The sequence below is a fragment of the Thermobia domestica genome, chromosome 9, assembly GCF_964235325.1.
Source record: "Thermobia domestica chromosome 9, izTheDome1.hap1.1, whole genome shotgun sequence".
NCBI lineage: Eukaryota > Metazoa > Arthropoda > Insecta > Zygentoma > Lepismatidae > Thermobia > Thermobia domestica.
Window position 1 is genome coordinate 13587019 of NC_137462.1, and position 14301 is coordinate 13601319.

The following is a 14301-nucleotide window of genomic DNA, read 5'->3' on the forward strand; positions in this document are numbered from 1 at the left end:
AAAATGACTTTGTGGTACGACCTTGGCATGGTGGATGGGCTTTTCACTCACAGTACCACTACTGTTGAATGATTTGGATGTAATTTTCCCAGTCACAAAACCGAAACAATCATGCACATTAAAGAGTAGAGTTGGTTTAATGTGCAACCAAGGGCACCGATTTCTCTGTAAATTTGGGGGGCCCATTCAGATACAGAAGGCATATGTATGAGGATTTTAAGACAAATTCCCTTCAAATTATGCCAAAATTTTATATTCATAAATACAATGCGGGGCCCACATGAGCTTTGGGAGGCCCAGGCCCCCCAGGGCGCTCTTGTGTGCAACTCATGCTAAAGCCGTCGTATTTCGATTCAAAATGGCACTTGTAGCCGAATCCACTTCCGTTATGCCGCTTCCAGCGCCATCTATTGATACAATTTGGAACTTTTTTTCTGTGCCATACTGTTTCCCCTTCTTGATGTATATTCAGTTCAAATGTGAAGTCATTCTGACCAGTGGTTATTATTTTTTTTTTTTTTTTACAGCATTTTGAAAGTGGGGCTTTAATCATAATCACCCTGTAGTAACATTACATGCATACCAATACATAAATAATTACAGAATTAAATTTACTTTCATTATTCACATATATCTATTAATCGATTATTAACAAAGATATATTAATCGATTATTAACAAACAATCTACTGTGTCTTATTTTTTTTTAAATGGTTATCCATTTCTGTTTTAAAGGCTACTTTTATATATATATATATATAACCGAGGCTAGAAAACTAATAATTTTGCCTAGCAAGATGAACTCAATTGACCAAAGATGATTTGTACTTGATTTAATTCCACGTACGGATAAAGAACAAGGCTTTTCAAAGAGAAGCAGATGACCAGATTTTCTTTAACAAAACTGTACCTAACACAGCCTTACACCAAGTATCCAGTACATAAAAAAAATGGGTTAAATTTTAAACTACGTTTTCTTCCGGGTCAACTCTCAAATTAATTAGCTGATTTCAACGTAACTTTTAATTGCTTAACGCTATTTAACTTGAAGTTTAGAAATATCCTACATTTTGTTCCAAATGCAGGATGACGAATTCCAAATGCATCGTAATGCTGCCTCAGCAGGAAGCAGCAGAAATGTTATATTATGTACCGGAAAATTGTTTGTAAGGAAGATGATTCTGTTCTGTATTAACAAAGTGTCTATTGCGTTGTGTTGCTAAATTCAATGTACGAGAAGAAGTCAAAAACTAAAGGGACGCAATTTCTCGCACTATGGTTTGGTACTGCTAGTACCCAGCGACGAATTAGCGTCGTGTGCAACACTTCTATGCAACGTATCACCATTATTCTCGCGTTAGTCGTTAGAGTGAAACAGACCGTTAAACATGGCAGCTCCATTGTCTGTTTGCACCAAGGAGAAAATGAGGCAGTGATTCGATTTTTGTTTGCGGAAGGTGTTAAAGCTTGTGGTTGACGTCGATGGCCTGCCCGATCTTTCCTCGTTACATAAAGAAGTTCTTCCCTGTTTGAAGTGTTACCAAACCCTAGTGCAAGAAATTGTCACATCGCTCGCACATAGTCACTTCAAGGCACCATTTAAACCTATTGAAAAATTACCAAATACTAACGCTATGTGTATAAATGTAAGGCAATTAGATGTTTACACTCAAATCAAACGGGAATTTAGAAAAGGTACTAATTAACCAATAGGTCAAAATGAATTTCTGTTAGGACCTGATTCGATTCCGGTCGATGAAGTCTTCATTAGCCCACAGTGCAAATTAAAACGAAATAAATAAGGCAACAGTACGTCCATAAGTTGCTTACCATTTTGATTTTGCTATATTACAGTTTTTTTTCTTTTATTTTATTATTATTAGTAATAATTTCACATATTGATTGTCATTATAATTGTATAATGTTATTTCACAGTACAACGAACATGGATTGATGGGAAGATATGTTCTTCCCTCCTCAGCGCTTAACTGTAGTAAGAATATAAAATAGATGCAAAATTTCGCTTAAGATACACTAACAACAGCTTAGTTGACATTGTCACGAAGAATACATGAGGATGATATATTTCTAAGTTCTGGAATCCGTTGCACAACCCCGTTCGAATACAAAGATACATTTTCCATTAAAGTACATTACTTTATATAGAAATTAAACTTTCCACTGATACTGAACTTATAAGTATGTGAAAATTTTACTCCATAATAAAGTTTTAAGCTTCTATGATCCTTGAAAATGGTTTCCCTCTTATGTACCCGAAATAATGCGAACTAGTTAAGCTTTTAGAAATACAAAAAAGGTTAGCACTATTCTTATTTGGTTGATTATACAGTTTACCGTCCCTTTCAGCATCGAGGATATATATATATAAGGTCTACAGCTTAACGTGGGATCCGAAACACGAGTTCCCACAGGGAATGGAACCTGGTTCTCTTCAATCAAAGACGCGCACGCCTTTTTATTTCAAGTGGAAAATATGGAAACATACTTCGACCACACCCAGCCGCCCTCTTACAGAGAAAACCTTCACTTTACTTTGCGGAAAGAACTAAAAGACATCGGCTGTGTTGCTAATTTGTCATTCAGATGTTTGCTCCTGGCGAGTGAAGCTCGTAGGTTACTTAGAATGGCTAACAAAACAGTGCACAGTAAAGTCGATGAAATGATTCAATGTAGTAATTATGTCTGCATCCAACTATTGAAGGATGTCTGTAACAGCAACTTCCCCTCCAAACGTGAAATTAACTCCCCCTGAAAAAAAAAGACTCTTCTAGGACAAACAGAAAAAAACAGAAAGCAAATCAAACAAGATGCGGAACCAGCACTCAAAGCGTAGCCTCAACTTTTAGAACATTTCGAGACATTTTCTCATTGGTAAGGGTATATTTCACCTCCTTCTGACTTGAACAAGCAAACGAAAAGGAGTATAACATCACGAATAACGCGAAAGAACATACAGATGTTGAAGACGATCGTTCGCAAAAGGTTTAAAACAAAGCACGCCAGAAATACTGGAAAACGTGAAGCTAAAAAGAATGATGGAGAGTCTTCTAGGACAACCAATAAAGAATGAGAAACAAGGTGCGGAACCAGCATTGAAACCTAAACCTCAACTTGTGGAACATTTCGTGGCATTTTCTCACTGAGAAGGGTATATTTGACCTGTTTCTCACTTCAAGAGTCAAATGAAACAGCGAAGAATAAAGTCATGAATAAAGGCAAATCTGCTGCTTGTCAAGAAAAATCAAAATCAATTAAAACGCGAAAAAGCATAGAGAGGGTAACATGTGCGATCCAAAGAGACAGCACATAGCTCGTCCCAGACCTGGACGCTCGAAAGAACACACACGTGTTCAAGACGATTGTTCGAAATGGTTTGAAACAAAGCAACGCAGACGCACTAGAAAACGCGAAACCAAAAAGAATGAGAGAGTCTTCTAGAACAACCAGTAAAAGAATTAAGAAGATCATAAACAAAGTGCGGAATCAGCTTTGAAATCTAAACCTCAACTTCTAGAACATTTCAAGGTATTTCTCTGATTGAGAAGGGTATATTTGACATGTTTCTGTTAGAAGAAAGAAACGACTCAGCGAGATCACGAATAAAGGCAAACCTGTTGCTGTGGGAGAAAAATTAAATTCAATTAAAACGCGAAAAAGTCGTAGAGAAGGTAACATACCCGGCACAAAAAGACTGCAGTTAGCTCGTCCCAGACCTGGATACTCGAAACAACATACACGTGACGAAGACGATCATTCAGAAAGGTTTGAAACAAAGCAACCCAGAACTGCTGTAAAACATAAAACCAAGAAGAATGACGCAAGTTTCTTCTAGAACAAACAATAAAGAATCCCAAACAAATTGCAGAACCAGCATTGCAACCTTACCTCAACATTTGGAACATTTCGAGGCATTTTTCTTTCATTGAGATTTTTTTCACCTGTTTCTGACTTGAAGAAACAAATGACAATTAAAATGGGCACACAAAAAGACAGCTGACAACTCGTCCTAGACCTGGATATTCGAAACAACGAAGACGATCATTCAGAAAGGTTTGAAATAAAGCAACCCAGAACTGCTGTAAAACAAGAAACCAAGAAGAATGACGCAAGATTCTTCTTGAACAAACAATAAAGAATCCCAAACAAAAGGCAGAACCAGCATTGGAACCTTACCTCAACATTTGGAACATTTCGAGGCATTTTTCTTCCATTGAGATTTTTTTCATCTGTTTCTGACTTGAAGAAACAAATGACAATTAAAATGGGCACACAAAAAGACAGCTGACAACTCGTCCCAGACCTGGATATTCGAAACAACGAAGACGATCATTCAGAAAGGTTTGAAATAAAGCAACCCAGAACTGCTGTAAAACAAGAAACCAAGAAGAATGACGCAAGTTTCTTCTTGAACAAACAATAAAGAATCCAAAACAAATTGCAGAACCAGCATTGGAACCTTACCTTAACATTTGGAACATTTCGAGGCATTTTTTTCATTGAGATTTTTTTCACCTGTTTCTGACTTGAAGAAACAAATGATAATTAAAATGGGCACACAAAGAGACACCTGACAACTCATCCCAGACCTGGATACTCGAAACAACATACACGTGACGAAGACGATCATTCAGAAAGGTTTGAAACAAAGCAACTAAGACTGCTGTAAAACATAAAACCAAGAAGAAGGACGCAAGATTCTACTTGAACAAAGAATAAAGAATCCCAAACAAAAGGCAGAACCAGTATTGCAACCTTACCTCAACATCTGGAACATTTCGAGGCATTTTTCTTTCATTGAGATTTTTTTCCCCCACCTGTTTCTGACTTGAAGAAGCAAATGACAATTATAACGGGCACACAAAGAGACGGCAGACTACCAGTCCCAGACCTGGATGCTCGAAACAACATACACGTGTTGAAGACGATCATTCGAAAAGGTTTAAAATAAACCAACGCAGACACACTAGAAAACGCGAAACCAAAAAAATGAGGGAGAGTCTTCTAGAACCAGTAAAAGAATTGGAAAGATCACAGACAAGGTGCGAAATCAGCATTGAAACTTTAACCTCAACTTCTAGAACATTTCACGGCATTTCTCTGATTGAGAAGGGTATATTTGACATGTTTCTGACTTTAAGACGGAAACGACTCAGCGAAGATCATGAATAAAGGTAACGCTGTTGCTGCGGGAGAAAAATCAAATTCCACTAAAACGCGACTTAACATGTGCGATCCAAAAAGAGAGCAGAAACCTCGTCCTAGACCTGGATGTTCGAAAGAACACTCATGTGTTGAAGACGATCGTTCGAAACGTTTAAAACAAAGCAAGCCAGAAATACTGGAAAATGTAAGAACAAGAAGAATGACGAAGAGTCATCTAGGACAACCAGTAAAGAATCAGGAACAAGGTGCGGAACCAGCATTGAAAACTAAATCTAAATTTGTGGAACAGTTCGAGGCATTTTTCTCATTGAGAAGGGTATAGTTGACCTGTTTCTCACTTGAAAAGTCAAATGAAACAGCGAAGAGTAACATCATGAATAAACGGAAAGCTTTTGCTGCGGGAGAAAAATCAAAATCAACTAAAATGTGAAAGGATCCCATCGGAACTCTTTGGATCGGAAGGTAACATGTCCGATCCAAAGAGACGACAGACAGTTAGTTCGTCGCAGACCTGGGAACTCGAAAGAACATACACGCGTGGAAGACGATCGTTCGCAACGGTCTGAACGTCTCATATAGCCTCGCTGCTAAGAGGGCTGATAAACGCTGAAAAACAAATCAAATCAATTCTCAGAAAAGAATATGCGTACAAATCTACTTAACTTAGATTTCAAGTACTAAAATAATCCTTTCTCCTGTATATAAGAGACATAACAAACAATAATCAGTTCGGGAACAAACCTAGTGAATATTATTTACTGTATGAAGCAAACAGTGATGTTTTGTGAAATAGTTATAACAGCAAATTACAACTCCACGACGACACACTGAACGAGGATATTAGAAAACTTACAAAACATGGCATCTACACTTGAGTTTATCATTATTATACCAACTTCAATGGTTGGCGAGGTGCCAACGCTTTGAGAGTGCAAATTTTAATGTACAATTAGATCTTAATTACTGTTTCTGTGAATCTTTTAACTATTGCATATGTTTATTTTAAAGAGAAATGTAGCCAAAACAGCTGTTGGACAAGATCAGGCCATTAAATGTAACATAAAACTTAGAATAAAAAGTAAAGTTCTGTTTTCATTAAAACATTTTTTTAAAAAAATGAAGTATTCTTAAGTAATCTAAGAATCTATTACTGGCTCCTATAGATAACATCTACATTACTCAATATTATGTCAAAAAGCCTTAAAAATTATATAAAGGCCTGTACGCTTTGTATGGTACAAAATCTTTGACAAATCTGTTAAGAGACAATGCAAAGCTAAAAATACTTTACATAAATAAAGTAACAGCACATACAATAAGTCAATAATGAAGAAAAATACACCAACATACATACATATTCATTTACATATGCATAAAGATCTCAAACGCCTAACATAATAGTGTAAAACTTATCAACTATTCATTTGAAATTCACAAGGTATATAATATACAGGGTGAGTAAAGTCCCGGAACGCTCCAATATCTCGCGAAATATATACAGATCAGCAGAACAAACAAAAATACGTGTTAAATAATTTTAAAAAAGCTATCCAATGATACCAAATGCAACCCCCTATCCCCACCCCTTTCGACGTAACTTTAAAATTTTAAATGGTAAACCTCATTTCTCACTGCATATTTGAATTCTCAAGAGAAAGAGACAGTGATTTGAACCCGAACTGAGAACAGTGCCTTAACGGATAGCGCTTGAATCAGGGGAGACACAGAAAAGAGGGGTACCAAAACATTATGAAAAGGCGAATTGTCAGTCGCGTACTCTGTGGCTATACTGTTAGCGTACTGGACTGCGAAGTCATAGGTCCTGAGTTTAATCCCCTCTCAAGGCGACTTTTTTTTTATCCCCAAATAATAAATCCATACGTTTTAACTTCAATTAGTACTTTACTCAAGTTACAAATTTCGATAATTGTTTTGCAAACCTAGCTTTATAAAGTGGTTCTTAGTAATAGGGTTATTAGGGTTAGAGTTTATAGGGTTATTTGCAACAAAAACAAAGCATTTTTGTCGCAATTTGTATTTTCTTGCAAGTTAATAAATTATGGACAAATACATTATTTTTATCGAAGTCAGAATGTATGAATTCATTATTTGGGTACAAAAAATACACATAAAAATGTTACTCTGTGCGGGAATCAATCTCAAGATCTCTGACTCCGCAGTCCAGTACGCTAACCGTACAGACACAGAGTACGGGACTGACAATTCACCTTTTCATAATGTTTTGGTACCCCTCTTTTCCAAGCGCCATCCGTGAAGCCAGTATCCGCGATGGGGGTGGGGATAAGAGGTTGTGTTTGGTATCATTGGATAGCATTTTTCAAAACTATTTAACATATGTTTTTCTTTGTTTTGCTGATTTGTATATTTCGCGAGATAATGGAGCGTTCCGGGACTTTTCCCCACCCTGTATATAATATATATATATTGCTATTATGTTTGTATAGAATTGGAAGACTTGATATTATCTTGTCGCTCATTCACACACATATTCTGTTTTCTGCACACACACACACACACACACACGTAACTCATACATAATATATATGCTTTCACAATGCATTACATCAATCCACTCTAGAATAATTCATCTTTCGTATATAATTCAAAAGAACGTAGATAGCAACAACAAATACTAACTCGCCATAAAAATATATAAATATAATGTTTATATATAAATGTAATATTTTGTAAATACTAAATAGTCAAATATTTTTTCACCATACATATTTAAAATTACCTTCTACCATGGGATAATAAAATAATTATTACACAAGAGTGCTCTGGATACAGTCCTTAAATTCTGATCCATATTCATTCATACAATTGCTTTTTATTGGTTGGGCTCAACTTAATGACTCAGCTGAAAAATAAATTTAAAAAAAATCAGTGAACAACTTATACTTATGACGACTTGTTTAAAACTAATAACTTTTTAAAACAATGTCACAACGTTACCTATGTGGTGGGTCAAGGGTTATTTTTATTTCGCAAACCCCACTGCTTGCTTAATTATTAGTTCTCCCGACTACTTTTTTTTTTTAACTGCTTCTTAATTCATGTATACCAATGAAAGGAGTAAAACAACAGATTTTTTATTTTACACACCAAATATTCTATAGGTCCGCTTCAGAAAAGTCGAGTGGCTGTTCTGGGAAGCGGACTGGGTGACGTAGTGACTAACGCATCGGCAACCGGAGGTCCTCCGGGTTCGAGTCCTGATCCAGTCAGTCACTTTTTCACTCTTTGTGTTAGAATTTGCTTCTCAGTTTAACTTATATATGTAGTGCAGTACGCAATTGTATAGGGCACCGTCGGTCATATTTCGATGTAGTTTTCACTAATCGAATAAGCAATTCCATATATTATATATATATATATATATATATATATATATATATATATATATATATATATATATATGCGTATAAAATATTTGAAAAATAGAAATAGACTTTTTTTTTTTTTAAAAAAAAATCAAATAATTCCGGCAACATCTGATGAGCAAACTTATCCTAAAATATGAAGTAAACCACTTCTTTAAATCTGGTTTTTTACCCATCCTAGTTTCTTGACTATTTTTAAATTTTCTTTTTCGAACTGCTTAAGCTGAGGATTGAAATGATAATTTCCGAAACTTCTTCTTAGATGAACATTTGATCTGCGATGAGTACTAAACTTTTCATTTGTAGTTAACATTATAATCACCGCTTGGAATATATAGTCATATAGTATGACTTTTTACTGTACTTTGTGAAGAATTGGAAAAACTGTACAAAGAACTTCCATCTTCCCTGCTAGAACACTGTTTCCATATCCATTAATATAGAACTAGCTGAACGCTTAGTGAAGTGTGCTGAAAACTGACATTTACGAGGCGTGTACTTATGACAAAACCTATCAAGGTATGACGAAGAGAAACATTGAAACTACAAAAAATAATAAATAAATAAATAAATAAATAATAAAATAAAATAAATAAATAATAATATTATTAATAATAATAATAATAATAGTAGTAGTAGTAGTAGTAATAACATATTAGAGACACTGAAGACAAGACTCAAGCGGTAACAGTATTATAAAAGCGCCCAAGTGAATCTAAACAATCTACCAAACAAACCAATATTATGCATAAAACTTCTTCGCTCATAGAGAGAAGTACGAGGTGTTGCAGTTAAATAACGAGACTGTTGTCATAAATGTGATGTATTGCAAAGAAAGTTACAATTGACTGTTATCTCCTTCAATATATTCCCCTCCCCTATCTATACATCGCTGCATACGTGCCTTCCATTGTTCAAAGCAATGCTGTAGGTCATCAGATGTCACACTGTTCAACAACTCTGCCGTTTTTCGTTTCACCTTTTCCACAGACTGAAAATGTGTTCCCTTCAAAGCACTTTCCACTTTTGGGAATAGATAAAAGTCACATGAAGCCAGGTCTGGGGAATACGGAGGATGGTCGAGCACAGGAATGCGCTTGGCTGCTAAAAACTGCTTCACAGAAAGGGCATTATGAGCAGGCGCATTGTCTTGGTGGAGAACCCATGCATCGTTCTTCCACAAATCCGGTCTCTTCTTCGTTATTCTTTCCCTCAGTTTCATTAGGACTTCTTTGTAGTAGGTATGATTCACCGTTTGACCCTGAGGCACCCATTCAGTCATGATGATACCCCTGATATCGAAAAAAGCAATGAGTATTGCCTTCACTTTCGACTTGCTCATTCGTGCTTTTTTTCATTCTTGGCGATGTGGGAGTCTTCCAGTGCATGGATTGGCGCTTAGTCTCGGGGTCATACTGGAAAATCCATGTTTCATCACATGTGATGATACGTGTTAGCAAGTCTGGTTCTGCTTTGAGTCGTTCCATGACATCACAACAAATGGTATTTCTAATGTTCTTTGTTCCTGAGAGAGGTTTTTCGGGACAATTTTTGCACAAACATTTGTCATGCAAAATTTGTCTTACTGTCTCTTTGTTAATGTTCGTCATGTCAGCAATCATCCGAATTCTCAGACGTCTGTCTTTTCGCACAAGTTCATTAATTTTTTAAACATTTTCGTTCGTTCTTAAGTCAAAGGGCGACCGGGTCGTTCATCATCTTCAACCTCCTCCCTACCTTCTGAAAATCGTTTGTGCCATTCGAAAACTCGAGCATGTAACAGTGACATACGATTATCATCATACATCTCTTAACATTGCACAACATTCCGTCGGTGTTTTGTTTAATTTCACCAGAAATTTGATGTTAACGTGCTGCTCAACTTTAGTGCAAAGAAAAGAAAAGCTTTCAGAATCATGAAACAAACAGTGGCTGCTCATGAAGGTTCAAGATCAACAACACATCATTACTACCCCCTCCCCCCCACGATCCTGCGCGACAGAAGGTGGGCAGTCTCGTTATTTAATTGCCACACCTCGTATATGAGTCACACTTCTTTAGCATCGAGGACGGAAAGTTAAACCTGGATAAAGGGAGCTTAGACAAGCAGTGAAACTACATTATAAATTACAGTAAAGAACAAAATCTTATACCTTATACAAAACCTTGTATAGTGAAAATACAAAATCACCGCACCAGAAGTTATCATCATTCTATTCAACACACTGCTCCGAAATTTCTAGAGCATTCGATTTGGCACTCTTCACTAAGTATCCACCATATTCCGACTTTAAGTGCAAGAAACAAATTAACTAAACACTAGTTCAAGAAGTAATCTGGAGGACTACACGATTAAGCAAACAGTGGGGTAGGAAAATAATAACCCTTGACGCACTACAAGGTAATATCATTGCGTTAATAATATGAATACATTGATGTAATGCCACAATGTATTTCTGGATATTGTAACTAATTAAAACAATATCACAAGATAAATACTGCTGGAACCTTTGTAAGTATCATTTTCTCTAGTTGCCACTGTTTCCTTCCATAGTTGTCTTCGAAGAGGATTATCTGGGAGATCTGAAGAATAGAGGATCGTCCGAAGACACTAAGCAGTACGTTCTAGCGTCACTTCTTAGTCCTCACATTTCTTCACTTATAGAATTTATTTACAAATATTGAAATTTCAATTATATTCCGCTGGAATAGTCTAAAATAAGACTATTTTATCATACACTGGGAGTACAAATTAGTTCGGTCCGTTTTCAAACGATGGCTCTGGCTGTTATGTTTCATAGTGACAGCTGATTTCGATGGTTTCAGAGAGGCTAGATATCTGTCAATAATATTCAAGTTACGTTGCTTTGAGTTTCATACAAAACCCCTGTTTTTTATTGTGTTAAATATATCACATTTTGTGTTAACTAAGCAGCATTTGCAGGAGGTTTGAGTTTTCTGCTTTAATTGGAAGAAAAGTGCACCTGAAGCGTATCGAATGCTTGTAGAAGTTTATGGTCACTCTGCTCCAACTGATGAATCATGTAGGAAATAGTTTCGACGTTTCAAGAATGGTGACTTTGAAGACAAGACACGCTTGGACAGCCCAAAAAATTCGAAGACAAAATATTGGAGGCATTACTCGATGAAGATCCGAGTCAAACGCAAGAGGAGCTTGCAGAATCATTGGGAGTTATGCAACAAGCACTTTCCATAAGATTGAAATCCATGGGAATCATGTACAACCAAGGCAATTAGGTGCATTATGAACTCAAACAGACACACGTTGAAAGGTGGTTTTTCACTTGCGAGCAGCTAACGGCAACAAAGAAAAGGTGTTTTTATTATTATTATTATACATCGGATTGTAACTGGGAATGAGAAATACATATACTACAACAACAACTCCAACACCAATACCGAATATTCATGGTTCGAAGGTCATACTGTGTATCTGGTGGGACCAAAAGGGTGTTGTATACTATGAGCTGCTACAACCTGGCGATTCCATTACGGGCGATCGGTATAGGCTACAATTGATTCATTTGAGCCATGCATTATGAGAAAAACGGTCGGAATATAAGCAAAGACATGACAAAGTTATCAGTCTCATGTCGCAAAAGCCGTACAAAATTATCATGGATATTTTACCACATCCGCCGGACATTGTTCCTTCTAATTACTGGTTGTTCCGACAGATGTAGCATGATTTGACAGGTCACCGGTTCACTTCTTTCTCAGAAATCGAAAATTGGCTCCTAACTTGGATCGCTTCAAAAAGACAAGACTCTTTTGAGGTGGAATTCGAAAATTGCCTGAGAGGTGGGAAAAAAGTCGTACCATCGTAGCCAGCGATGGACATTATTTTGATTAATCTGTTCGTTCATTTTGTTCTGAAATAAAGGCATTTTTGACAGAAACAAACTGACCGAACTAATCTGTACTCACAATATATGGAAGAAAAAATGTAATCTTCCATCTCAACAATTTTTCGTAAATTTATCACAAGAAGAAACTTTAACTTTTCCTTGTTCAACATGTTGACCTAAACACTTAAAAGAACTTACTTTTTGTTGTAGATGTTTATTTTCAATAAATATATGGTAAGTTGTTAATGTTTAATATTTACGTATATATATATATATATATATATATATATATATATATATATATATATATATATATTAGCTTAACGTCGCAGGGTTATGATCTTTACGCTAAAGGAGACGGATAACTGATGAAAGTGAATGATTATGATATTAATTTTTTTGTGCTCTCCCACCAGGAATCGAACCCGCGACTAGGTGCAAGAGCTAGCCACTAGACTAGCAGAGAGGGAGAATTACTCTTAACATTGTACTATCAATACTTCCTGGGAAAATATTTTAACGTCAATTTATTCTGTGTTATTCCACCAACCTGTTCCTAGACACGAACAATTCAACCGTGAGCAGAACGAAGGAAAGAAAGCAAAATAAACAAAATATATATATATATATTTTGGCGGTCCGCAACGGAATGGCATATTGGCATCTTTTTAATGAGAACATAATATTTCCTCTTCTGTCTTAAAAAGAAGTTCACGAGAAACTTCGAAGATACTAAATATACAGTTTTCTTGAAAAATCAGTTTTTGTTGTTTTCCTTCTTTTTTTCTTCCTAGAGAAAGAGTTGCGAATCCTTGTTCCTTCTTGAAGTCAATTAATTGGATTCAGGGACTAGAAATATTGGGACCCTTCCGTCTCTCGCTCGCGCCTTCCTTTTTACTACGGTAATATAAACCATAAAGGCTCTGAATAAACCAGATTTTTTTTTTTCTCCTGAAAAGACTGCTATTCCACAACGAAATAATCTCAACAAATCCCTTCTTTATCGCTGAAGTTCCACTAAACTGAAAGCCAGTACAAAAATTCTGTTGGGACTCCATTTCTGTACTTCCTACGCAGAGGAGCATTTACTCGCTTCCCATTTTAATGCATCCAATTAATTGTTTTTATTCATTATTAAAAAGAGGATTAAGTGATATCCCCTAGATTTTTTTCTTTTTTGCAAAGTTTATCCATTATATTATTATTATTAAATACCCTGAAAGGTATGCAACATTTTAAACAGTATGAATCTGAGATCCAGCGTACCGGCACCTTTATTATAAAAACGAAACAAAAAAAAAAAAAATGCTGTCTATATAATATTTATGAAGAATTCTGTAAGTGAAGAAGTGCGAGTAATATTACAACTTAACTGTATTTTTCGGACAAATTTGTGTTCTTCAAATCTTAAAGATAATCCTCTTCGAAGATTAACATGTAAGGCAAGAGCAACTAGAAATGTTACTGATGAAGGTTGCAGTGAGAACCGAAATTACACAAACAGGGACGTACGCAAGGGATGGGTCCTGGGGGTCCGGACCCCCCCCCCAAATCCGGACTTTTTTTTCGCTAATTTAGTCTAGTTTTAGGGGCAATTATACAATTTTTAATACAATATAGCCTGAAATTGTGTTTGGACCCCTCCCGAAATAAATTTCTGCGTACGTCCCCTATTTATTAATGAAATATGTATCCTATCGAATCAATACGTAAAGTTCACAGCATAGTGTTTATTTTTTCAAAGAATTTCTTTACTCTTCATTATCATAATGAAAACCTGACCTTTAAGAGTACAATGCATTAACCATTATTCCATATTTTCAACTACAGTTTTCTTCTGAAAAA

The 14301-nt window shown here is 35.9% G+C and overlaps 1 protein-coding gene across 3 annotated transcripts in view; it reads right to left on the reverse strand.

Annotated features, from left to right (window-relative positions):
• Positions 1 to 758: 758 nt before the first annotated feature.
• Positions 759 to 14301, reverse strand: part of LOC145694422 (uncharacterized) — a 46278-nt gene continuing 32735 nt past the window's right edge. For 2 of the 3 annotated variants that reach the window (XM_081770627.1, XM_081770628.1), the window contains exon 5: positions 759 to 8064. The gene's annotated coding sequence lies outside the window, so the exon portion shown is untranslated. The remainder of the gene's footprint in view (positions 8065 to 14301) is intronic. The other variant, XR_014133004.1, reaches the window with a different exon arrangement.